We start from the raw sequence: 27,275 nt of genomic DNA, 5'->3' as shown, positions 1-27,275 counted from the left end.
AGTCTATAGCTTATAGTCTATATATAGTCTATAGTCTATAGCTTAACTGGCAGCATCTGTAACCGGAAATTGGAGGGTGCGAGTTCGTAACCTGCCTTTTCATCAAATGCCCTTCTTTTAGTAGAAGTACTGTGTATGTAAATTTGTCCAACCTTAATAACGAAATATCCCCACTCACGAAAGCTCGGGTAATCCTCTTCGTCGAAGCTTTTGGACATTTCCTTGGGCAGAGTACTCGTTTCGGTCAGATCACTCGTTTTCGATCGTTTTGCTCCATTGAGCTGTCGTATTGTTGACTGATTACCTGAGTCACAGAATTTGTGAGTCAACAAATGTAGCCACTTCTAAAACTCTGCCCCATAGCTTTAGCACTTGGGTGTCACCTAATAACAGTATATAGCAAGCTCGCTGCATAATATTTTTAAATATATTCCATCTATTCGGGTTACCCTTTATTGTGTGACACTAGGACATATGTACTGTGATGACACTACAGATAAGACGGTGTCCCACCAAAAAAGGGCCAGGGGCTAAAGAAAAAACGGAGCGCTCTACAGAAATGGAAACAACTGTACGTGCTTGGCAGTTGTATCTAAAAATATTTTTTCACCGCCCCTTGTCAGTTAATTAGCGGTAATTAATTTTCTAGCTTTTCAATTATCGGTTTTAGCTCTCAGATGTCAATGAGGAAGTTGTAGTACATGTCGAAAAACGCAACTGAAGTGGTTCGAGGTTGCTATGGGTTGTGGTTACGTTTTTTCCCGTGTTTAAAAATTGGTTTCAGAACCCGCGTGCACCACAGAGCGCTCTCCATAATTCGGCGCCCGCGCGCGACGATTGCAGAGCAGTCTGATAGGTGTGCCGTGAAACAGGTGAAATACTTTCCTCTTGTGTGACGTGGCCCAAGGATGGTCTCCAAGCGCTAATCTCAAGGTCAATGTACGTCGGAGGGCGCTGGAATCGTCGCGCGCGGGTGCCGGATTGTGGGCAGCGATCTGCGGTCCGCCCAGCATCTGAAGCCAACTTTTCAGGTACAGGTTGGGAGAAAAGTTTGCGGAACACGCGAGCGACGTACTTTTTCTTCGGTGCGACACCCTAGCGGCTGCCGGAAGCGGGTGAGTTCACTGTTTCGGAGGGGTGGACGGATGCGCTGTTAGCGACACGCAGAGGTCGCTCCAGTGTCGCTTGGGTGTGCCTGGGAAGTACGAGTTACCGTTGTGTGTCGCTCACAGCGCACCCTTCCATCCCTCCGAAACAGTGAACTCACCCGCTTCCGGCTGCTGCTAGGGTGTCGCACCGAAGAAAAAGTACGTCGCTCGCGTGTTCCGTAAGCTTTTGTCCCAACCTGTACGATATGAATCTCGGGACATTTCGAGATCCAATATTGGAAGTGCAGCATGAAGAAAGCCAAATGTGAAATGTTAAAGGAAAAGTTCTGTCACATATTAATCATGTTCGAACTGTAGGTTGGTCCACTGGCTTACCCTTCCAAGAAGCGAAGTCAACAGAATCGAGACTGAAATCAGCTCACGACGCAGAAATCACATTCTCCTTTGTTCTCCATCCGAGCGAGCACCGTGGAACGCCTGTTCTGTTGCAACTTGCAATCGGGTGACCAGCTTCTATGGCGCAGCGGTAACGCGTGCGCTTGGAGACGGCTGTGCCGTCTGGGGTTTTTCCTGGGTTTCCCGCAGATGTGTAATAGGCGTAGGCCGGCACAGTTCCCCTGAAGTCGGCCCATGGACGAAGCTATCCTCCCCCCGAGCGGATTCCGCTCGGTCTTCCACTTCACCCTCTCCTCTCCTCCTCTCCACCACCTTTCCCTTCCCGAGAAACATGCCGCCTATTCAGGCAGGCAGGCCTCTCGGTTCCTCCCAACGACACTCCTCCTCCTCCTCCCTCCTCCTGCAATCGGGTGATGTCAGCGGCGATGGCGGTTTCGTGGCGAGGCGAGGCATTGAGTTTCACCTCCTATATGCGCCTGAAGCACGCTGAACTTGGAATACAATGCGGGGCAGTTTCAGTAGCTCCATTGTATTGCTCTATCCAACCGACGCAACACGCAACTTTGAAATCGTTCAAATGATACGAAGACATGGATTGAATTGGATTGCCTTTCCTTTCGTGTTTAGTGTTCCTCGTGTGATACCCCAAGCGGATCCTGTCTAACCCACTCTGACTTTCAAAGTGGTTACAGTTTAACACACAAGGCTCTGGCCAAACCCACTTTGACATCGGAGTGAACACAACTTAGCCAGAAAATGGTTCTATTTCGAACCACTTTGGTGACCAAGTGGTTCCAGTTTAGCCCACAACGGCTCTGACTAACCCACTCTGACTTCCACTTTGGCAAGATAATGGTTCCATTTCAAACCACTTCGCTGACAAAGTGGTTCCACTTTGACCCACTTTGTTGTTCAAGTGGTTCCACTGTATCCCACTTGGGATTCCACTTTATTTTTTCACCTGGGTATCGAGTCATATCATCTATAGATTTCGTTTTCTATAAATACTTTCTCTTTGAATAAACTTCACTTACTTGAGAATCTCCAGGTGTGCTTTGTCCCATTTATGTTCTAACTTCTTGTCCGCGGCTATTACTGCTACAGAAAGCCGATATGCAGTTTTTGCTCCTTGCTTCGCATAGAACTCGGGTACTGAAGTACTACAATTGATGTAACGCTTTCCTTGACGAGTCTATGCAACAAAGAGACTCGTAACACTGCTATGGCTTCCAGAATGGCTTACGCTGTCTACACGAGTCGTAAGATGTAAGCATGTAACACTTCCAAGCACCTGGAAGGACTTCGTACGTAAAAGAAGACAACTATAGAAACGCCGACTTCTCCAATCAGCGAGTCCCACTGTCGGAAACAAACAACAACAGAAGAAGAGCATGCCTCGCATTACACGGCGTCGGAATCCAATAAGGAATAAGGGGAACACCCTACGTGCCCATTGGCTCTACCCTTGATTTTACCCCGCGTGCATCTGTATAGACAATAGGAAAGGCAGTACTATAACCTTACTGCCCTTCGAAATGGTAGGCCATACCAACTTCTGCCTGGCGCCGTATCGGAGTCAAAGGCGGCGAGGCTACTTTATTATCTTCCTATCTTTTACGGCACCTTTTCCTTGCTGGTTTACGAGGGCCCGTTCAGCGATGGCCTAAGGGATATGCACCCGCATAGATCTACTTCGTAAAAGGTTTCAGATGGAAGAAAGCGAGATGAAGCGCTGGATGTGGGAACATGGAGCCCTACTACAGCGACTCGTAGTTTTTAGTTTTGCCACAGCTTAGAGCCCGCTGACTTGCACTGCGGATGAATGGATGAAGTCACCTCTGGAATTATCAATATACAGTGAAACCCCGTTATTATGACCATGGTCGTCCCCGAAAATTTTGGTCATAATGCGGAATTGTCATATTAACGGGGGGATTTGCAGAGGTTTCACAGCCTTGTTCCCCCAAGAGTAGGGTCGTAAAGCGCGTATGTCAGATTATCGGGGGTCATATTAACGAGGGTTCGCTGTATATGTAAAGATTCGCAATTTGGGTACTACATAGACTCTCGCATTTCGGACGTGTGTGTAAGTGGTCGGTTCATTAAGCGGTCCATTCATAAGTGATTCCCGTCTCATGACATAATAATAATAATAATAATTATATCTAACATGGTGTCGTGTAGGACAGAGCAACTCCATGCGTGAAATACCTCACGTCATCATCATTGTGTATCTGTCGTTGTTGTTGTTACATTCCTCATATAGCGCTCGTGCATATGTAGATAGGTCTGATTATTTACTGATACTGCGTCAACGCGCAAGCAGGTCTTTAAAACGTTTCTACCTAGCGTTTCTAAACGTTTCTACGTAACCGTAAAACGTTTCTAACGTTTCTACAACTACCTAGTCCTCTAATAGGTAGTTGTATATGTGCTTCCAAATTATATTCAAGGAAAAAAAATGTCGAACTCGACTTTTGAGAATTTGGTAGTATGGTCCTCTACTTTGCAAAGTATATCATGGTGCGACGCAGGCGACGAGGTGGCGACAACATCCATAGTTAAAAACCTGAGGATGAGTGAGAACGAGAGAATCTCAAATTGAAAAACATAAGAACCATAAACGAGAATCTTAAGTGTTCGTGTCTTTTTTCACATTATCAGGGTTTTAAGTATACATCATAGAGATTTCCTTGTACAGCGGATTTACGTTCAGTGCTGAAGCACCAAAGAAGAGATACTAGATAAAGGATACCAAGGCTTGTTAATTCTTAACGTCCTCTCTGGGAGCTAAGGCATAGTGACGCGTATGTACCTTTGAGCTCACCTAGACAGCGCCTCGAAAGATATTGATACAATTCCTATATGGTGATAAGTTTTCAACAAAACCAGAAATCCCTGCTTCAGTACTCCGCGCGCAGCAACTTTACTTTCACATTCGCTTCTTTTCTAGAGTGGAACCCCTGCAAGTCACAGAGTAGTCCAATTACAGTAAACTCGCCATTGAAACTTTCGATACAAAACAAGACAGACTTCCATAAAGAAAAAAAAATTAATACAAAACAGATATACCGTGTATCCCTCGTCTTCTTTGGTTAAGTGCCCTTGTTACCGAATACTCTCTATGAGAAGAAGGTACCACAAAAGGAACAATCCCCCTGTATGAATCAGAATGGTAAATTAAAAAAAAGAAAAAGAATACCCCGCCTCAGCATTCGTTTCTTCAGCACACCTAACGAGATACCTTCTTCTGTACAAAATAACAAAACAGAAAAAGGAATGGCTCTTCTGACTTCAGAACACATGATAAAGTTACTCCTGTAAGAAATGCGAACGAGCCGCCGGCCCCAATTTCTTACTTTTTTTCTCTCTTCCTAAAAAAAAGAAGAAGAAGAAAAAGAAAAAAAGTGAAGAGGGAGCTCAGTTCCATTGTTAAGCTAAAGTGATACCAGGTCATTAGTTGCACTTGCGTGCTTTTGAATTGTGACTGGACGTACAATTCGTCTGTATTAGAGGTATGCAAAGAGAATCTTTCCAGAGAGGGCCGTCTAATTAGCATTGCTAATGAATGTAAATCGGCGCCAGAAAATCCACGTTGAGCACACTGCATTAATACTCTTTATTAACGCGCCGCGGGAGATAAATTATTATTTCACCGAGGTGCAGCGCGCACTTATTTCATCTTGAAGGAAACGACACATTTCACGTTTAAGTGGGCGGCTTTCGGGTCCGCCCCGTTGTAAAAGTGCTTCTCTCTGAGTTACACAATGTGCGCGGTTTTCTGAAGAGCGGGGCTTAGCGGGCAATGAATGAGCGTGTGAAGAGCTACGAAGGGAGGTTCGTTAACGTCGGGAAAACTCGCGGAATTACCTTCGTTGCGCGTGAAAAATATACCACGTATGAGCCTTCTCTCAGCTTTCATGTCGACAGGAGTTGCAGCGTGGTAATGAGATACTTGGCCTTTCGTGTGTATAGGGTATAAAAGGTGCGCGCTAATGGATAGGTACAGGGGAAACCGCCGTCATTAGGTTTGTCGGTTGACGGTTATGCCCGCGAAGTATATAGCAAGTTATCGACCTCCGAGTATATAGCTTTCGTTTTCTATATAATTGCGGAGAATCAGTAGACAGTGTTCATCTTGGCTGTATACCAGCTGTGTTTCGGATTCGTAACGATCCTTCTCCTGGATCATATGGCAGTTCCTATTAGAAAGGTACGCGATTTCCCTTCGTAAATTGCTCTGCATCGCGCAGGCTATATGCAAGAGACTCCTCTTGGTACCGTATTCTTGGGTTTCTAACTGCCAGCCCAATAGACAACTGAGCGCGGTCAGACTGCATTGAATTCTATTTAACTACTGCTAACTAGTTTGTAAAATGGGAAGTGCGCGTCGATGACCAACAATCAGGGTTTAAAAAAATTCGGATATTTTTAAAAAGATCCTCTCCAGCGGGCTTTTTTGGATAAAACACGGATATTTTTGGATATTTTTGGAGAATATAGACAAGCCTAGAAATGTGCCACAAAGTACAAACAAATCTGCTTTGCTGTTCTTCTTGATTTCGGGTGACCTCTCATAGTTTCGGTTTATGGAACTGCCTGTCCCAGTCCCTGAATGGGCAGAAGTAGAAGAAAACGGTAAAAAAGCTAAATCTGAAGAGTTCAAAAAGTCAAGTTAGAAAGTTACAAAATTAAAAAAGCTAGAAGTTAATGTTGCGCGTACCTGGGCTCTTGTAAACAGCCAACATAAAACAAAGCGGGAGTTTTCTGTGTGACGTTGAATTAAGAATGCCTTTTACATCGCATCTGGACAAAATCTCTAAAAAAATCTGGATTAAATTGTGTGGATAAAATTTTAAAAAATCCACCGGATCAAATCCATGTGGATTAAATCCAAACAACCCTGCCAACAACAGATTAAGCGAAAAGAAGTTGTCGATGAAAAGTCAGCGAGTGCCGGCAGTGGCCACACGTCTCTGATTGCCGGTCAGAGGGCTTAATCGCTTCATTGTCGACCTGTTTTCTTGTCCCTTCACTCTTCGGATGCTCTCGAGTTTCAGTTCTTCTGCAGCCCTTTTCTCGGCCCGCAGCCAGCTGATATAGTTGGGGTCCATTCATTGCTGCAAAACAGCTGGTGGTCATTTCATATTCTGATAGAACACCTCTGGTGACGTTCTTACTCCCCTGTTCGCACCTTCTTCATGGGATGTGGGTTACGCGAAAGACTGTGGTGCGGTGGGTGCGAATCCATTCCTACCATATTATTTGAGGCTTCCTTGGTACTTTCGAGAATCTTTCCAGATGGATGCCGGTACGGTTCTCCCCTCTATAGTCTGCCCAGGATGAAGTTTCGGAGAATTTAAATAAATCTTTATAGAATAATACTAGAACAAACAACGAACTCGCTCCCTTTCTCCGCCATCATCCTGATGTGATCCGTACAAGCAACATTCCCCAGAACACTCAGGCGGAAGACGAGCAAAACGTCATAGCTTCCTGCTGTCATGTGACCGCAAGCTCTCAACGTCATGTGTTTTCGCCTTCTTCTAACCATGGCCTTCTTCTAACCTTCTTCAAAACATTCCAGACATGTGTTAGCACTGTTCCAAAATGTAATTAGGAGACAATCGTGTCATCTGCTATACAGTCGCAGTATAGGTCGCTTCCGACCTCCCGGCGCCTTCCGCATGTTTAACATTAGACGCGCGGATTCCTGTCCCCGATTAGAGTTTTTTTTTTTCTGTTTTTCTGATTTTTCTTCCAGCACAAAAATATTCCGTGGGGATGTCGGTGGTGTGCGGACACGGAGTCACGGACACCAGTGCCTTCCGTTTTTGTTACTCTTCCTCTCAATTTCCGCTCAACTCAGTCTTCCGCTTTACCACGCCCTTGTTTATAAAGAGTATACGACTCAATCCGCCGGGGAGTCATCTGCTCACGCGTAATAATTATCAGCGAAGTGGCAGACAGTTCGAATGTGACGCCCCAAACCTGCCACACATCGCTATCACGCCACAGGGAGAAGTCACGCGATTACGTACTACGTTATATACGATGCTGCTCTAGAGCTCAGTTGCACGTTGTAATGACTCCACCCTTGCGTGATAGCCGTCTCATATGGACCCGTTGTTGCATTTCTTGTCTTTCATATTTGATGTCCATCTGTTATAAATGCTATTTGGAACATACGTAATCATCGTTGTACTTACAAGACACTTGTTCTGTTCGGCGTAAGAGGGCCGGCTGCTCCAGACACTCTGAGGTCTGTGTTTATGTTTCTTTCCAGAATATGTTTCAGGTACTGATATGACCATACAAGCACCTACTTGCACACATACGTTATCTACAGCGAACGAAGGAAAATCATTTCAGATCCTGTGTCTTTGCTGCTGATTCTAAAACAATCAGCCATAGAAAGATAGTCCATTCATCATTTGCCCAAAACACATAATCAATCTATTTGCCAAGATACTTGCTTCTCATTCTTTCCACTGTTGCTGTCTGTCTAAAAGAGCGTATTAACGTTTGCTAGCTCTTCATCTCGCTGTGGATCGGTAATTATCTTTTTTTATATGCATCGAGAGGACGGGGATATGAAGATTTATTAAATAAAAAGGAAAGGTCAGCCAGACAGGGGTCGGCTTACTACTCAAAAATAATAATAATAATAAAAGAAGGAGGGGTGGAAGGAAAGAAAGACGAAGAAAAAAGACGGAAAAACCTCACACGCGGTTACGCGATCACAAGGCGTTGATAGTTGATAAGGTCCAAAGCGTGGAGAAAGCAGAGGAGCGCAGTGGTGACGGCCCACAGGGTCGGCTGAAGAACGGGACAAAGGAAGGTAGGCCATGGTAGAGAGCTGTAGCCAAGTTGGAGTACACGACGACAGAGGGCGTCACGGTGTAGAAGGTGTAGGATGTAGTTAGAGGAGTAGGGAGTTAGAAGAAGGTGTAGGCAGTGGGGAATATCAGCCACCACGCCGCAGCAGGGCACCATGGGTGGCCCGAACTCGGTACGAATAAGGACTCGTTACCCTTAGGTGACAGCTACGCATACTAGAGTAAGTAAATGTATCTCGTCTTGCGGTCAGCTGGTTTCGTATTTTACTATGAAGTACGAAAGAAGCTGACCGCAAGGCGGAACTACCAGTTCTCCAGAAACGTCCTTAGGGTCATCTGCAGAGGGTGACTCCGCCGCGACAGTTGACCGAAAATTCAACAGACATTCGGTATAACATGATGTTATAAAAACACACAACAACAACAACAACAACATAGATGAATGGATGACGATGATGTGGGATGTGTCCCTGCGTTGAGTTCAGGACCCTACCCCATTCCAAAGAGGTTCATATGAGAGGATGACGAGGGAAGGAAATCCCTACTATTCGTGAAGGAAGCCGGTGGCCCTCAGAAAGGAAAGAAAAGCGCCAAGTGCACGGCACTGATGTCCAGAGTTACTCCATGGGCCGAGAACTTTGCAGATGTTGAATGGCCTCTGATCGAGCATTTCAAGTTGACATTGAAAGGCCCGTCGCTCGCATACGTACTGGCTGCAGTCTTCTAAAATGTGTCGGATTGCTGCCGGGACACCACAAGTTGTACACAGCGCCGTGTTGCTGTGGCCCAGCCTATACCGGAGTGCAGGGGTGAATGCGACGCTAAGTCGTAAACGACGTACGAGAGAGGTAAAGAGGCGAGGGAAACCGCCTGGCATTTCAACTAATAGTGTTGGGTCAACAGCATACAGAAGCGACCACCGGGTGATGTCATGACACCATACCAGCAGACACTGTACCTTTCTTCGATACATAAACAAAAAAAATTACTGTGTAGTTCAGAAAAGCTGCTTTTAGCATCACAGTGACGCTGTGCGGCAACACAAGCGTGAACTCCGGAGTCGCAGCGCCTCTGAACTGAAGCAATAAATGGCGGAGACATAGAGAATTCATGACAACGCTTTAAGTAAAAGCTAATGGACGTTTTATATCTAGCGCCGCCCTGCGGGACGCGGAAGTACTTCGAGTGTTTCCTACGCTATTATTGTTGCTGAACTCGATGTAATTCCTTTCGCAGGAGGTAATGTGGATGCACTTAACGCAGTCGTTGATCACAGTTGAACAAACAACATTGAAGCGAGGTGGCAACGCCCTCACAATCTTTCCGCCTTTCCCAATAGTTTAAAAGTAATTGTCCGTGTGTTATTGCGTGACGTGAACACTTCTGATGCACCCTGGTGTTTTGTTTCTGCATTTTCTTGTTATCTCTCGCTTTAGTGGGAGTGTTTGCGACGATTTCATACTGGTCCTTAATTGCATGGTGTGGATAGGGTTGTTTCCTGCGCTCAGGATTGTGTAATGCAGTGGTTCCCAAACCGTGGGTCGCGACACGTTCCGAGGGAGGTCACGAAGCGGCGCACAAATTAAAAAAAAAAAGCCACGCCGTGCTCGCTATTCTGTGTTACCAGGAAGGAGTGGCAGTAGACCCAGAGGTCACTCGCTTGCATGCGGGGTAGCGACACTTTCGATGCATCACATAGCCTCGTTCTCACGCTTGCTTTCACTTGTGCACGAGGACAAAACTCTATGCCATGAGGTCCACCGATACTAAGGCCACAGCGTGTGCGTCTATCGCGGCATACACGGACGGGGCCCCGCCTTCACGGTGCAACGCGCAGTGGTGTCTTCTCGAATTAGAGCGGACGCCAAATCCCTAAGAAAACCGTTTCGTGTGCGTTGTTTGCGAGCGAAGCACGCAGTTGCGCAAGCATGCAGTTGGACATCATGCGACGAGGTCGTCCATATTTTTATGGGACCCCAGGCGGTGAAGTTCGGGAACCACTGGTGTAATCTATTGATCATCTCGTGCGCCAAGGTAATGAACAGGGAAATAATACGGCGTATCTATCGAGTCTTTCCCACTTGAGTCCATATACAACAGTGTGGCTTTCTAGAATGTATAAAGAAACATGGAAGTGTGCTGCATTTTTGAAAAATGTTAAAGGATATCCTAATCCCAAAGCTTTACTGTGTTTGTTTCATAAATATGATTTAATATAAGTGTTTTGACTTCACTTGACTAAAGACTCACTTAAGACTAAACAATGCTAGCTCGCTTCATACTCCCACTCTTTCACTACGTGTCACAAGCTCCAATGTCTCGGTGATCCTTCCGGCAACCCCACACCACAACCACCACCCAAGCATCTCCCAAAATGCCTATCAGAAAGGCCAAGAGAGCCTGAAACGGCAGCAGATATGGGTGTCACTGCTTCTCTGATTCTTGTGTCGACTGCTTCAAACGATCGCATTGATCGCATTCATTAACCAGATACTTCATTACTAAACGAAGCAAGCCTAAACTAAACGAAGACTAAACGAAGCATGATCCCTGACGTGATCCTTAGGAGTTACACTAATCATAGCCTTGCCTCCAGCGGCCGATCTATGGAGACGAGACGCTTTCTGTAGCATGGCCAATCACTCGTATAGTCACAGGCTTCTCTTATTTGAAATCGTCTGCGCTGGTCGGCTGCAGCAGTCGACAACGGGACTCTTCGTATTAAACGTGACTCCACGTATTAAAGGAAGTAGAGGAGGCATATTCGTTACTGTATGAAAATGTTAATACATAACGTCTGATACAATAAGTGATTCCCTCTGCGACTGAAGGAATCTTGTTTCCATGGCTATACGACCATACCAAAAATACGTCACGTTGATCAGGTTTGGCATGCCGTAGCACGCACAACGTGAGTGAGCTGTATAGTACGGAATGACGACATTAGACGTATAGTATGTAGCTGAAGTTAGTTGCATACTGTGATAAGATGCTGCCTGTCACAAGTGTGTTAGTCTGTTGAAATGTGACTCTGACTGGCAACAATGCAAGATAAAACATGGTGAGAGTGAGTGTGTGTCTCTTGCGTGGCTTTGTGTGTTGGTTAGAGGGTAGCTATAGGACGGCGTAACTGGCAGCTTCCCTTCGTGCTTGACGGCTAATGATTACAGCAAATTACCATCAGGTTTGACTAGCGCACGTGGAAGGATAACCTCTTAAAGTAGCACAGAAGTCATTTTTAACACCCTGTTTTCTTCTTTTAAGGCTGTTAAGTAGGCCAGTAAGATGCACCATAAAAATCAATTCACCCCATAGAGTCACAATTATCGCAGAAATTGAATTACGCCGCAAAAAAGCGACCGTGCGCAACGGCGGTGGAGAGGCTGTGATCTGCCTGGGACCTCGCGCTGACGCTACAGGGGCTATGCCCGCTGATTGGTCCAGAGGAATGTTGTCCGCTACTCAGCTGTCGTCTGCAACTCGGCTGTTCGGGGCTCTGAAAAAGCATTGCTCCTGGCTCGGTCATGATTCGGCCGCTCCTTCTATCCCCATTTCTCCGGGGGAACTGGCAAAACTGGTGTACGGCGGCAAAGGGACAAGGCGTTGACCCCCACTGACCAGCGAACCAGAACTAGTTGCCCCTGCAACGTCATCGGTGACGTGTCATCGTACCTCTCATCGTTAATACCCGGAGTGGCGAGTTAAGGGTGAACGCCCGGAGGCATGTTTATGTGAGTTTTTTTTTTTTTTTTTCTGGGAAACAAATTGCACACATCAAAACATTTCGCGCTATCCGGTTAAATGACACACACACGCTTTCATCGAGCGTCTTAATATGAAGTTCTTTTGGATGGCCCTCTGTATTCCTATGATCTTGTTGTCGGCATTGCAACAGTAACATCCCAATTAAGACCAAACGTTAATACTTGCACCACATTTTAGGGTTTATTCCGAAACGAGTCTTTCATACACTTAGCGTATGCGACACACATATGAATGCATAAGTTCAGCAAGTCACGATTCACCCAGAGTTCAAGCTAAAGGCACGATTTTATGCCTAAAACCATTCAAACAGTGCACCATTCCCGACTCAGGAGTCACAACAATATCCCCTAATAAATCAAGCATGAAAGCATTCGAAGCAACATTCAAAAGACTCATTTCTCCATTTGCTACCGCATCCCATTCGTGTATAGCGCGGGCCATTTTAGCCCTAATTTCCCGGGCGAAGATTTTCGGTCCGTAATGGAGAGCTATAAAACAAGCCCCATATATCACGGACTCAACCCTTTCCGATAGCCGTATATTAGCTGTGTATACGTATATCGAAGACGCAGTTCAGTCACAGCCATTCATCACCCGGGCAAATTACAGGCCAGCATTCGAATGGAATTCCTGCCTCCGTCGGCCAGAACCCTTTTCGCGGAATTTACGCTCCGTGAGAGCAAATCGCAATGCTCCATATTGGCAAACGCCAAAAACCAACAAATGTGAGTTTCGCTTTCGCCGGCATTTTATCACCATGTTACTGAGCAATATATTACAGACGGAGCTGTTATGAAAGAAACAAAAAAATCGAATAGTTAGATTGCCTATATCCGTAGCGTGCCTATACCTATATAGAGAAGAGGTATAGTTTCTCCTCGAGAGGCCGAGGTGGAGAGTTGTACAAATAGACCGGTGGACTGCAGATGGTATGTTCCGGTTAACATAATGCCGCTAATGTAAGCAAGAGTATTTTTGTTGAACGGCGAGCTTCGTGGAGGGAGCACTTCCGACCATGTTTTCGGGAATGGCATATTGTGTTAAAGCAGGGGTTGGCTCGAAACAAGTACAGTGTTAGTTTTTGTACATACCTGTCTCTACGGATATCCGTACTTATGTTTTTCCTCGGGGTAATGTTTGGCATACACCGCAGCCTTAAGCCAGTCAGCCAGAAGCTTATATAGAGTTCATGGGAAAGGAACCTGCTTTGAGCAGCGGAGCAAATTTACGTCTGTTGGTAAAAGCAACGTGGCGGAAGGAAAAAAAAAGACTAGTAAACTATACATATATAATGATATTTATCTCGTACTACGGATAATTAATCAGAAATGCTGCAGCGCAGGTAAAAAAAGTACAGGTATGTATTGGCACAATAAATATACTTCGCGCTTCATGAAGCATTGATTTTACAATTTACAAAATTTGATTACATTTGAGTTAATTTACGAAATCGCACTGCATTTACAAGGAGGTATAAAATATGGAGGAGACCGAGGGAAATGTTCCCTGTAACCTCTCAGCGTGAAAGTTGAAGTGGGACTCCGCAACAAAATCACCAGAAAGATTCTTGCATAGCAGTATCCCTTGGGGGTATCAAGAGCATATGTACATACAAAATATTGCGTTCCAAAAGTGCACAGATTTTATTCAAACGAATTATTACCAAGTGAGCGCTTCGCCTCTGTGAAGCAAGAGGGCGCTGAAAGCAACAGTGTTGACGTCATCCGGCATGGAAGAATGCAAGCTTCGTAGCAGACGACAATGCTGGGTGACGTCACAGTACGTTCCTCCGGGCGAATCCCTGTGCGCTTTATATTACCGGTTTCGGTTTGGTATTGTCATCATTTACCGCTTAATTTATCCCGCAAAGTGAATGCAAATGCTGTATTCGGTATCAAAAGGGCGGTCAGTGTTCGGTATGATGCTCACCTATTTTTTTATTTTTTTTTCGAATCCTTGCGAAGTCTTCCTTTAACGCCAAAAACCTGCTTTCTTTTCACACAGGCTGCATATGCGCACTGCATTCAAAACAAATTCTAAAAAGATATTTTTGTCGGACCACTTTACCGTTCTAATCAAAGTCTCGAAGCATTACCCCAGCTTCAGACACCGACAAAGTTTCTCGAACGCCAAACCTGCGTTCATGGACTGGTGTCGCTCCCGCTAGACACGTTTTCCTCTTTAATTAAAAGTACACGACGGCCTGTGTCATTCCACCGACGCATAGTTAAGCGCTTTTTCTTTCTGTTCCATAATCACACCAGATGGGGCCCTCCGCGCTTTGGCCATTAATTCTGCTTTATACACTCAAGTGCGGGGAAGCATATTGTTTCCTGGCTGCGACATCAGATGGCGGTAGTTGCGCTGAACGCTACTTTTCCGCAGCTGTTTTTGTAATGATCCCCCTGTTCATTGCCTCGGAGAGAGAAGTCTTGTACTTCTACGTTGTTCCTTAAAAGATGCTCGGTTAGAAACGCGAAATCTCTGCGTCAAATAACGAGGAAGTTTTGCCTGTGTAGTCGTTACGTTAAGCTTCGTATTGCGGAGCCGTTATTGTATGTAATGTGCGGTTCTAGGGGGAACAAGCAGTGTTGCTCCTTACTTGTAGCTTGCATTTTCGCATAATGTCTCCGTGTCCTGCATCATTATGGAGATTTAGGTAACTGCGAGCATAGTAAGTTTCATTTTCCTTTAACGTTTCAGGTCTTCGTAACGTGATGAGAGAAAGAATTTTAGGTGAACTACGTTGCTTCACGCGCTACGGTGCCGTATCGTGAATAGCAGCAACATCTGATAGTAGAAAAAACGACGGAAATACGTTAGCATTAAAACTTGAAAACCCTTTGGGAACTCCCCTTCACAACGCTACACCACCCCTCACACGACCCTACTCAACGCTAACGCATTCATTCGCAGCCAAACGAGCCTTTCGGGATTACTCCGATTCAGCTTGGCGGTGCTGTCTCGCAACCTCAGCCTTCTTTCGCCGCCGCTCCTTCGCACAGCTTTCATAAACCATGGCGTGCCGACGCAGACACGTCTAAACGTGTTGACCACCACACCTGCACTGCCGAGTGCCGACGTGTCGCGGCCGTGGCCGCGTCGCGCGTCACACTCTCCACGCGCCCTCTTCTTCCCTCTTTTCCTCTCCACTCACCGCGCATGCGCGCCGCACCGTGGCTACAGACAGACCACGCCGCGATTCTTGCGTAGCGAGGACTATAATGCTGACGCATTAAAAAAGACTGCAATCCCGAATTTATAGATTCCGTGATCGAAGACCATTCGGTAACCTTCTCAAAAGGATTTTCGAACTGCACTCCACGTGAAAACATGCCGGATGTGCTGCTCCCTCCTGGAACATGTGGCCCCTCGTTGTTGCCAGCCGCCATTACACCCGAGGAACGAGCAGGGGGTTCCCCGTTTCAGCTACGGTGAGTCACACGCCCGTAAAACGTATATCCCTCCACGACTCAACCCGCTACGATCTGATTGGCTGATAATGATAGGGAGTCTCAAACGGGAAGAGTCTGTGGTTCACGAAAACTCAAGTTTACAAACAAATTTAGTGCAGAAGATCTCTAACTGTACGGGAACGATACTGCCCTTGTGCATTATTTGCTAAGGCGCCCGCTTAGTGCTTCCAGGGATGCAGAACCCCACGGAAGACGCCAATATCATGGTGGTATGGCGCCAGACCCGTTGCTGGTACTACACTACTTTTGCGACCTGCTATGCCCAGCCACCCAAACGTGGAATCTCATTTCTGTCATCAAAAGAGGAGCCGGAACACGAGACCGCAGGAAATTTTTTTTAGGGTGCTCCACCCGATACGTGGCGGAGCATACAGCATCTCAGCCCTAAACGAAAAAGGAGTTAGGCACAGGCACTAGTGGAAGATGGGGAAAAGTCCATCTCTTGGGCTCATTTCGTGCAGCTGAACACCAACAGCAACGAATGAATTATGATGATAACACGGGGTTTTCACCGTTGGGGTGCAGGACCTTAAGTTGCATGTGAGACATGTGGATGAGTGATATGAGTTGAAGTGGAAATGAGCTAAATACGAGCCGCTCAACGAACAGCTCAGTTGTCCTATACAGAACAAAAAGAGGATGAAATGAATAAAAAAAAAGCACCGAAAGAAGTACCGGCAGTCATCAGGAAATTCATAAACATTTGAAGACCCCGACGCTGTTGCACAAGGTTTTAACAAGGGCCAAGTTGAATGGCTTGCTGCTGGTACTATTCGAACGAGCTTAAGCTTGTATCACAGTGCCCATTGCATGTACTTGCATTATCATCCAGTTGAAGCTAAGCACGTACAGTACACTCTGAAAATGGAACCTCAACGCATATAGTCTACTCTGCTCCAACTAGAGCCACTAAATAGGGGTACAGAGTATCGCATTCCTTTTCCGCGTATGAGCCGCCGTTCGGTGTCCGCGATTGGGCCCGATCGTGTCACGTGGTTTCTCATTCCAAGAACGCGCCGTCCATGTTGAGTCCCATCCATCCAAAACCGGTTTCCTGGGTCGCAAGCTGGCTTGTCTACGCGCTGTTCTCCGGCAGGGAAGAAGGAAATGGCGTCCCATTGCTAGGCGACGCAGCCGCGCCGGACCCAAGATGGCTGTTTCGCTCGCCGGCGTGGCTGAGTGTCGGTACTCTGCTTCCTATTTAGTGACTCTAGCTCCAACCACTGCACCGAAAGATACAGTTATTGCTTCTGATCTGAGGACAGAGCGAGGCGTTGGCATCTTTGTGGCAATTAACACACATATCGGTATTGCATCAGGAAGGCGCATTTCTCCCAATTTCAACAAATCAAGAAAGAGAACGATATAATTTTGAACGACTTCTGGTTCGGAGCGTGTTATGTGTTAGTTTGTCCCTTGACCTGACAAAATCACCTACAAATCTCTTGTCAACTTTGGTCGCACAGCCATTAAACAGCTATTGGATATCTTCAACAATATAATGCAAACAGGACATATCCCTATGAAATGGAAGGTTTCTCAGTAGTGCCTATCTTTAAATAGAACAAACCTTCAACAGACATCACGTCATGCAGCCCCATAAGCCTCACTATCTGTATGGGGAAACTCATACAGCGCATGTTTCTCAGTCGGCTGCACTGGTGCCTGGAAAGACAGAACATCACCGCAGATGAACTGACAGGTTTCCGTGAGGGTCCGAAGTTGGGGAAGTCGGTACATGACTCACGACTACTTTACTGTTGAATACACATACACTCTTAAATACCAGAGTAGGCACCCGTTCCCCTATATGCAGTTCGTCCTGTTTTGTGTGTGCCTTTTTGTCTGTGTTCGTGGCTGCGGCGGTGTGAACTTGACAGGTTTCCGTTTTTCCAGAAGCATGTTGCTCCGCAGACTCTCTAATGGATCTGGTGTCAAACATTGAACACAGCAGAGGTGTATCTTACATCATGGTAGCACACTCCAAGAAAAAAGGGTGTGAAAAGGCGGTAACTTCTATAGTTACCACCTAGGTCAACATACACTGTAAACTGAAAAACACCCTTATGGGTGTAAATGGCTTGTCCTGTAAGTGACACCTCTTTTTACACCATATGGTCTGGAACAACCTTTTTAGAGGGTGTATTCTCTGTGAAACACCATTTGAAAGAGTGCTTTCCTTGAAAATGCCGTCTTTTGCACCCTTTATACACCCTTTTAGGAGGGTGTTTAACACTTGTACACCCTCCTAAAAGGGTGCATAAAGGGTGCAAAAGAGGGCATTTTCAAGGAAAAGCACCCTTTCAAAGGGTGTTTTACGCAGAATACACCCTCTAAAAAGGGTGTTCCAGACCATATGGTGTAAAAAGAGGTGTCACTTATAGGACAAGCCATTTACACCCATAAGGGTGTTTTCCAGTTTACAGTGTAGCGTCTGATGAAGGATGTAGACGGATGGTAAAAGCAATTATCATATATCCAAATAGCTACGAAATGGCGTACGCCCCCCTTGCTCACCGAATCAGAAGCGGCAACCCTATCATTCGTAGGTAGCAGGTAGAACTTTGCAACCCTTTAGGCACAACATATGCGACAACTATTACCTCCTAAAAGGTGTAACTGCTCCACCTTCGGTGCAGTCTTTCTAGACATCAGGCGAGCCTTTGATACAGTGAGCCACCCTCACGTGCGTCAAGAACTCCTGAATGCCAATGCCGGAGGGCGCATGCACAACCGACTCCTAAGAGACAGAAGTATGGAGATGACGACAGCAGACAGGAAAACAAATCCGGCCTCGGTTGAGCAGGAAGTACCTCAAGGTGGCGCCTTCAGCCCTACACTCTTTAATGTTGTCATGTTCGAACTGACAAAGCTTCCGCCCAAACGAGTTAAAATTGCAATTCACACAGATGACTTCTGCATCTGGGTCAGTGGGAGTTAAATCAACTTTATCAAAAATACGTTAGAACGTGCCTTAGAGGTAATCGCCAGCTTCTTTGAAGAGCGCCCTATGAACCGCTCCCCAGAGACAACAGTATGCATTTCATTCACCAGAAAGAACCAGCTCCCGTGGCTCAGTGGTTAGCGTGCTGGCCATGTCATGTCGAGACTGGGAGGTACCCGGGTTCGAATCCCGGTGCCGGCTGTGCTGTCTGGGGTTTTTCCTGGGTTTTCCTCAGACGCTTTCAGACATATGTCGGCACAGTTCCCTTAGAAGTCGGCCCAGGACGCACATTCCCCCAGGGCGTGAGTCGTGACGTTGCCCACATACGTGAGGCCGACAACGGCAAGCCCTATCACCAGAAAGAAGGTGAAGTGCAATAGCATAACACCTTTCTCCCTACTGGAGCGTAATATTACTCCCCGGCAGAGAGAAGGTGTTACGCTACTCCCTTGTGGGAGTGAGGAGGCACCCTTTTGAGTGTAACTGTACTCTCCAAAAGGGTGTTATATATGTGGCAAGGAAAGGACTCAAAGTACACCCGTTTTTTTTAAGAGTGCAGTTATTCTTAGAAGAAGAAGAAGAAGAAGAAGAAGAATAAGTAGTTTGTTTTATTGTCTTTCCGTGTATTCACACCAACGACATTCCCCCAGAAGCGGGAGATGCGAAAAGCGTCATAGCTTTCTGGTGTCACGTGAGCGCGAGCGCTCAACGTCGTGTCTTCGCGTACACTGCTGAACGTGGGGAATGTCCTCCTACATAGTCACGAGCACGACCTACTAGATTATAACGACCATGTCACAATCAGAAAACCCTATGAGGAGCCTGTCCGCACGATCCGCCAGGGGCGCTACTGATCGGCACAACACGATTGGACGATGGAAATTTGAATTCTGAACGCGCAGAAGCGTGTGTACGACATGGAGGTGTACGGCTACCGTAGCAGACGACAGCGATAGCCCCTATGAAAACGCGTAGAATGATAATGATAATCAACCTCAGAATGAAACATCTGTGGAACGTCCACCGCTTGTACAGAAATACTAAGGTAAGCTGAAGTACAAAGTATTGTAGAAGTTGAGGAAGCAATAACTGGGACAATCAGAAGCGCCACCGCTACCTTCCAAAAATGCGGCGCATAGAAGGGGTGCGCCTGACATGGTCGTTATAATCTAGTAGGTCGCGGTCACGAGATATCCCGTAGCAGACGACAGGAAAACGCGCTGACGGGTGTCGTCTGCTAAATGCGCAGCGTACGCCACTCTCGATATTCCGCACCGTGTGGATGCTCAACATAACACGGGACGGAACTTTCACTTTCGGAAGTTTTCGCTTTTTCTTCCACTAGAATATTTCGTGAGGATGTCGCGCGTGTGAATACACGATTTCTGTTCTTTAGAGTGCAGAGGAACAATCCCCGTTCGGACACCACCAACGAGGACGCCGTGTTAGACGATATTTAGCCACTGTGCTCCCGTTCCCTCCCCACATCCGTCTGTGGTACCATGAATAGCCATTATGTTACGAACCGTCACGACAGAGTTTACAAAGCGAGTCCCCGGCGCGCAAACCTGCTTCCTCGGACACTGTGATGGTGTTTCCCTTATGCCGCTTGGGGACTACTGCTCGCATTAAGAATTCAACTGATGGCAACTCGTTACGACGAGGCGCTAATCACATTTTAACGGCACCAGGGGTTGCACGTCGTCTGCTGGATTTACGGCGCCTGTAAGGTGCATTTTGCGCAGAAGCTACAATGCTGCAGGAGTCTTGAGCCGAATTTTTGTATTGCTTTAGAAGCGTACTTGGCTGCAAGTATACTTAGTCTGTTCCTTTTTTGGGTTAAATGAGGGGAAAATCGGGTGCCACTTTTGAAAGAACTGATGAACTTTTCACTGACTTTCATCTTTCATCGCCACTTTTGAATCTGTAATTCGGGGTGAAATCGGCTGGTACTGGTACATTGAGTGTTATCGAGTTGTTTTGCTTTCTGTCCAGCAAGCCGCTCGCATTTAAAGTGCATATATTGGTCAAACATACATACTTCGCGATTTATAGTGACACTGAGCACCACACGTTGCAACATCAAATTTGTTTCGCATACTTTATTGTTCATTCAAATAATAGTCTACATCACACACGTATAAAGATTGCTATAGCAAAGAGTGTTGTAAACTGTAAACAGTGTTGAGAAGTGTTCAATAAGTTTCCTCATGCAACAGCGTACATGATTCGTGGTACAACATGATACCTGATCGAAATTTCGGGAGAAATCGCGTTTAACCCGAATAGGTCCGAAACTGATTCGGTATGCGGGGTGTTCAAAATTAAGCTTTCACTAGCACTTCATAAATAGGCGAACAAAAGAAAACTGGTGCTACTTTTTCTGTTCCTTGAGTAAGAAACAGGTGCTACATAATTAGCAGCACCTGTTTCTTGCACAAGTAGCGTAAAGTTATCATTCGGTTTCCTGTCATCGCTGTGTTTGCGTAGCGCTCGTGAAAGCTTAATTTTGAACACCCTGTATAACCTGGTTTAACCCGAAACCGTCAGATACTAATTATACTGAACAACGAATTCGTAATGCCGTGAGTTGGACGTTTCTACTTTGCAAATCTTCGTTCCTGCTGCAAATAATTCGCGGATTGTTTCTCAGTTATTGGATAGTATTGCTGATTCTTCATTTCCGAAAAAGAAAATGATCGCAGAGTCTCGAATTTCTTATGTTAATGTAGACTGCATCTTTTCCTTTGGGTGCAATTCCTTAACAATGTCCTCTCCCCTCTCACACCCCTCTGCTAAAATGTTATCTGGGTAACCACGACAAGCAATCCCTTGCTTTCACTTCTGCATACAAGTATGCCATGCGCTGGGATGTGGACATCAGTGGGGTCGTGTTTGTTCCGTTAAAAACTAGAGGCTGACATTCGAAGATGCCCGTTATAGTGAACGTGTTTCTCGTTATGTTCCTCATTCTATTTATAAGCACCACGCTAAGAGCATAAGCGCGCTCTATAAGCTGCACTTTGTGTGCTCCCTTTAAACGACGCAATAAAACTTGAAAACGCGACTGGCGCTAGAATGCCTGTCCGTGTGAGGCGGTAAACTGATGATAGAAAGAAATTCTACGAATTCTATCGAGCATTGTTGAAAGGTGAAAGAATGTCGTCTGCTTCAGCCAATGGTCGGCAGTCGATTTCAAACATATAGGCCATCTGCGACTACAAGTGGCTGCTCATGCGGCTCAAGGCGGCTTGTATACATAGTAACGGCCGCAGAAAGCAGCATCGTGATTGGTGGACCCCTAATGACTACGCCACATCGTTTTAAGCGATCAGCGTTATTTCTCCTGGCGGCGTTGGCCGGGCTCGTGACGTCACGCGGTCAGCACATCGGTTTTTGTTTCGGTTTTGTTTTCGTTTCCTCACCAAATCACGTAGAGCCACTGGTGGCATTGATGCTCTGAGTTACGAGAAGGCGATATTCGTTAATGGGAAAATAAAACTAAAGACGGGATACATTTGATTCGCAGCTCCAAAGATCAACATCCCAGGGACGCGTCCTAAATTATGCGGGATGAGTCGTAATTTCGATTAAGTCGAAGGATTTGCATTCGCTACGTTCGTTGCGTTCGTTGCATCGTCCCATAGCCTGGCGTTCCTCGCTTTGCGCGTCCTACCTGTTCGTATTATTTATACGTTCTTGCCCTCGTACACCTCATTCGCACACGTTGGGAATTCCTGAAGCTTTTATTCAACTGCTAAAAAAAGCAAAAGGCGCCAGAGATTACAAAATCGATTTGTATCGAACGAACGGAAAGAGGGAAGACGGTGCTACAAGTTCCAAAGAAATATTGGCTGAGCCTGATCTCATGATCTCTCTTTGAGAATGAACAATGAACTGCGTTTCGGTTCCTTACAGAAGAATTGTCGCTAAGATAAAGTTACTTTCCCTAGGGAGCGATACGGGCATTCATCGCAATACTGTTCAGCATCTCGTGTTTCATCGCGTTATGTTATGATTCGTTTATTGCGAATTCGACGACGCAAGAGCGTCGATGGTTATAACGGGTGTTTTAAAGCTACCGTAATGCGCCAGACAGGCAGTTTACGTTGACAGCGTAGTTTAATAGCTTGTTGCTTGGGACAGAGGACGCTTAATATTTTTTAATTTGATAGCAAAATTGAAGTAAAACGGCTCGGTGCGACGTCTGGTTTTTGAAATAACCCTCAGTTCGTCAAGCAACAGTGATCTATGTTCCCGGCTGACTTGCTGATCTCGATGGCTACGTAACTGATGACGGGTGGCCAACTTCTTTCGTTTTAGACCCAGTGTTGTCCGCATGAGATGTAGTTCTCCGTCGTACTTGGCAAGCAATGCGCTGTTGACAACTTTGACACAGTGTTGCCCGTAATTTCCAATTGTATTTCTCCAAAAAACTACGAGTGCAATACCGACGTATAAGATTACTGAGGGCACAGACTATCGATTGGATAAACCTTCTTCAGATTGCACCCGTGCTTTACGGTAACTTTAGTGTAATACCTTTACTCGGCCAGCCGCCGTGTAGGTCCGTCCGTGGTGGCCCGACAAACCTACCGCACATAAACGTTCCCGACACAATGCTCAAAGAGGTAGCCAATTTTTATGAAGCGGCGTCGTGATCGAGTGGTCGAGCACCTGTTCGTTGGTGACAGCTCGAACGCTACGCTGAAGCCTGGAAGGTGGTGGGTTCGCATCCTTCCACTGGCTGCGCTCTCTGAGCTTTTTCCTGGGCTTTTCCGCCAGGCTTCCTGACTGAGTGTCGACACAATTCCCTCTGAAGTCGCCCCACGACGCGTACTCACCCTCCCCGTTCCTCACTCCTTTTTTGTGTTTTCTCTTCACCGCTCCACCTCTGTACACAGCTCATAGCCACGGCTGCCTCGACGGTACAAACACGGAACAAGAAGTTTTTATTGTTTTCATGACGGATAAGCTGATAACATACAAATGGGTATGTACAACATGCGAACATAGGTAGGCACAAACCCCGCGCTTGAACAGCTGCCTCCATGTATCTTTTGCCAGCACAGAGTGTCGTTTCACGTTGCTTTAAAATCTCTGGTGATAATGATGTCTATCTGCTTCCTGGATAATGCGAAGTATTGGAAAATCAACAATAAGCGCGATATAAAGGAGCACGTAAGTGACCCCGAAACTATTTTTTGTCTTTCGCTGCGACGTGTTCTGCAACGAATAAAATGAGCTCCTGCAAAAGAACGATGAGCGCAGGTGACCTACAGAGCATGCGCAAGGCTCTGTTTCGCAAAGCTTCAAAAAAATCCTTTCATCGTGCAAAGAGCGCATCGCCGAACGAGAGGACGTCGTGACGTATCATGGGCTCTGACACGTGACCAGTGACGTACAGCGGCACAGCTCAAGCACGTATAAGCAGGGCACGAACTGAGAAGAAGAAAAAAAAAAGCACAGAGCCGTTTCTACGTCACGCGAAAATCTTGTTTCACGTCCGCGGCTGATTTCTTCGACTGTTTTTTGAAAATTTGATGGAGCAGTCACAATACACCGCACACTGTAAACTGAAAAACACCCTTATGGGTGTAAATGGCTTGTCCCATAACTCACACCACTTTTGACACCGTATGGTCTGGAACATCCTTTTTTGAGAGGGCGTATTCTGTGTAGAACACCCTTTGGAAGGGTGCTTTTCCTTCAAAACGCCGTCTTTTGCACCCTCTGTACAGTGTTTTAGGAGGGTGTTCAACAACCTTACACCCTCCAAAAAGGGTCCTTAAAGGGTGCAAAAGAATGCATTTTCAAGGAAAAACACCCTTTCAAAGGGTGTGTTACACAGAATACACCCTCTAAAATGGTTGTTCCAGACCATACGGTGTCAAAAGTGGCGTGAGTTATAGGACAAGCCATTTACTCCCATAAGGGTGTTTTTCAGTTTACAGTGCAGAGCGAAAATATTTTGCGTGGTGGCTCCTGTTGGACAGCTTCACAGATGAGGCAGGGTTTCGAGCCCTGTTAAAGACGATGTGTCAAAAGATCGCGCATCCTGGTAAACATTGAGTGCTCATGACTGTTTAAATAAGTACCACGCGTGTCGAAAGAGATGTACCTAAACTGACGACGACGACCTGTATGCTCTTTCATGCTCCTTGGCTCTATGAAATCAAGAGAGACACGGACCGCTTGCACGAACGCTAGTGAACAGCGCTTTCCTCGCTTCACTGGAGGCTTCCAGGGAACTGCTTTCGTCTTCTTGACGTTTTCCCACTTAAGATTTTTAAATTTTGTTTTTGTTGAGCCTGAGGACGATGCCCATGTCCCGCCCTCCGTTAGCCGTCCTCAATCCCCTAACATAAATCCTTGCCGTCAAACTTACATCAATCGGTTCACTTCCATTTTCCGTTCCAGTTTCAAAAGAGGAAAGAAATAGTGTATTCCTGTTCTTTGAGACTATGACCACTTTTCTATTACGACATGTGTCGCGAGAAGACGCACCTTCTTTTTCTTTTTTGTTCCGACTTGCTTCGCTTTCCAGGCTGCACCATCCTACTTAGTGAGGTACCATTTATTTTTTTCTGCTTCCGAAAAAAAGGCTTCCACAGTCAATCACCATATAGGACTTCCTGGGCTATCACAGATCACTATGGTGGCAATAGGAAGTACGCCACGGTAACATAGCGGTATTCATTGTAAAATAGGAAGTAAAAGCAAAAATCCTTCCTGCTCAAAGCTGACGTGGCGTGAGAAGTACCTCAGGAGTGTTCCATGAACAGTTCCCTTCAATGGCTGTTCACATATTTTAAACGTTATTCGAGTAGACTATTTCTTCAGAACTTCACCACTCATATCGGGCTAGCCCGCTGCCAATGCACTTTTTCTGCACTATTCCTTCGTTCCCATTTGAATCTATTCATTTCATATCCCCATCTTTCGTTTCTCGAAGAAGCTTCCTGAATTGGTCTTTCGAGGCACTGAGGAAAAAGGGAAAAAGAAAAAAAAAAAAAAGAGGCCCTTATGGATCTCAAAATCGATTCGTATTGAACGTGTGAGAAAAATGTGATACAGGCTGGGAAGAAGTTCCTGTTCATCGTCTATCTCTCTCACGCATACTGTGAAGGGGTACCTTGAAGCGAAGATATTCCCTTCTGAATCTTACAGAGTGCTACGGCCATGCATGATATAGTCGTGACGTATTGTTTGAAACATCGGTGAACTTTGGAAGAATGTAGACACGCTCTACATATGGTTGCAGTTCTTCCTGAAATCAACCGAGGACGCGTACTAACTCTCTCTGTATATCTGCATGAGTACACCTCTCATATAGCTACAGTTGCTTCGCGACACCAACACGGTATCTAAAAAGGAGAGGTACATACTACCAGTGTTGTACCCGCTACCCGAAAAAGGTAGCGCAATACCGATACGCGCTACCTGAGGAAAAAGTAACGAAATCCCGATATCGTTACACGTACCTAAAAGTAGCGAAATACCGCTACCGTTACCCGTAAAAAGTAACGCGACACTTATTGCGCTACTTTTTAGGAAAGAAACAAACAGTATCACTGATGACGTACTTCAAACGTCTTAAAATGATAAAATAAAACAATATCTCAAAATAATAAATCGACGTCCAATGGAGGTTACACGTAGGTTGCCTGAAGGCTAAAATTTTGAAAACCGTTTTTTTACAGATTTACTAAAGCCTACTCGGTATCCTGTATATCTTCTCTTCCTCTAAAGCAAATAAAGCACAAAGCAAGTCTACCGATAAGAGGCTCAACAGCTTTGTCACAAAAAGAACTCGGATTGCCCGGAACGAGATTTTAGTAAACATACCATGGTGTGCTTTTTCAAATGGGACGTTGACTTGCTTGACGCACAGATAAAGCTTTCCCACCGAGGTGCATAGTAGACATCTGAACACCACGCTACTGTTTTGTACTGTAGCAGGCCATGGTCCCTCCATTGCAGAGGACAAGAAATTGCAACTGTCAAGCACCTGAGCGTACGTGGTGCAATGTCATGTGGAACGTCATTACTCATAGCTAGCGAGGACGGCTCCAGAATGGAGTGACGTCAGTTTGCAGACAACTCCGACAATGCACCAAATCTTCATGAAGGTTCACGGCCTCTGTGCCCTCCTTTCGGCTATTTGCCCGGTCTCCCAGAATGAGTTGTGATATCGGGCAGCTTGATCGAAGGCAGGCAGAGTGGAGGTTTGATGATAGGTCGAAGTCGAGTTGTCGCGAACCCCAGCTCGGAAAGTAGCGGTAGCGCTCAAAGATTGCGCTACCGCAAATTTGTAGCGGAAGTACTTCTTTCGTTACCAGTTTAAAAAAGTAGCGCGATCTCTGCTCCGCTACCGAAAAAAGTAACGAATACGGTAGCGCCGCTACTAGTAACGGCGCTACGTACAACACTGCATACTACCATTGCCTATGCTTCACAATTTTGGACTAACGAATCGGTGATGTGCTAAGAAAGACATCTTTTCTTTTCTTTTTTGATTCCCCTTTTTGTTTTTGTCTTTCTCCTTCCTTTTCTTTTTCGTTTTCCCCTTCCCCCTTTTCTCCTTTTTTTTCGGAATAGCAAGCCGGCTCTTTGCGTGGCTAACCTTTCCCTCTTTTTTTCTTAATAAACATAACCCCCCCCCCACACACACACACACAATGGTGCGCATCGTTCGCGTGCACGCTGTACCAAACTACATCCGTTGTACACTGAACCTTAAAAA

General features: G+C 46.0%; 1 protein-coding gene across 1 annotated transcript in view; it reads left to right on the top strand.

Annotated features, from left to right (window-relative positions):
* LOC135385076 (cell adhesion molecule Dscam1-like) overlaps positions 1-27,275 on the top strand; it is a 169,113-nt gene that overhangs the window by 128,728 nt on the left and 13,110 nt on the right. The window lies entirely within an intron of this gene.

The sequence above is a fragment of the Ornithodoros turicata genome, chromosome 2 (assembly GCF_037126465.1).
Source record: "Ornithodoros turicata isolate Travis chromosome 2, ASM3712646v1, whole genome shotgun sequence".
Classification (NCBI taxonomy): domain Eukaryota; kingdom Metazoa; phylum Arthropoda; class Arachnida; order Ixodida; family Argasidae; genus Ornithodoros; species Ornithodoros turicata.
Note: the sequence above shows the minus strand (reverse complement) of the source record. Positions and strands in the feature narration are given on the sequence as shown.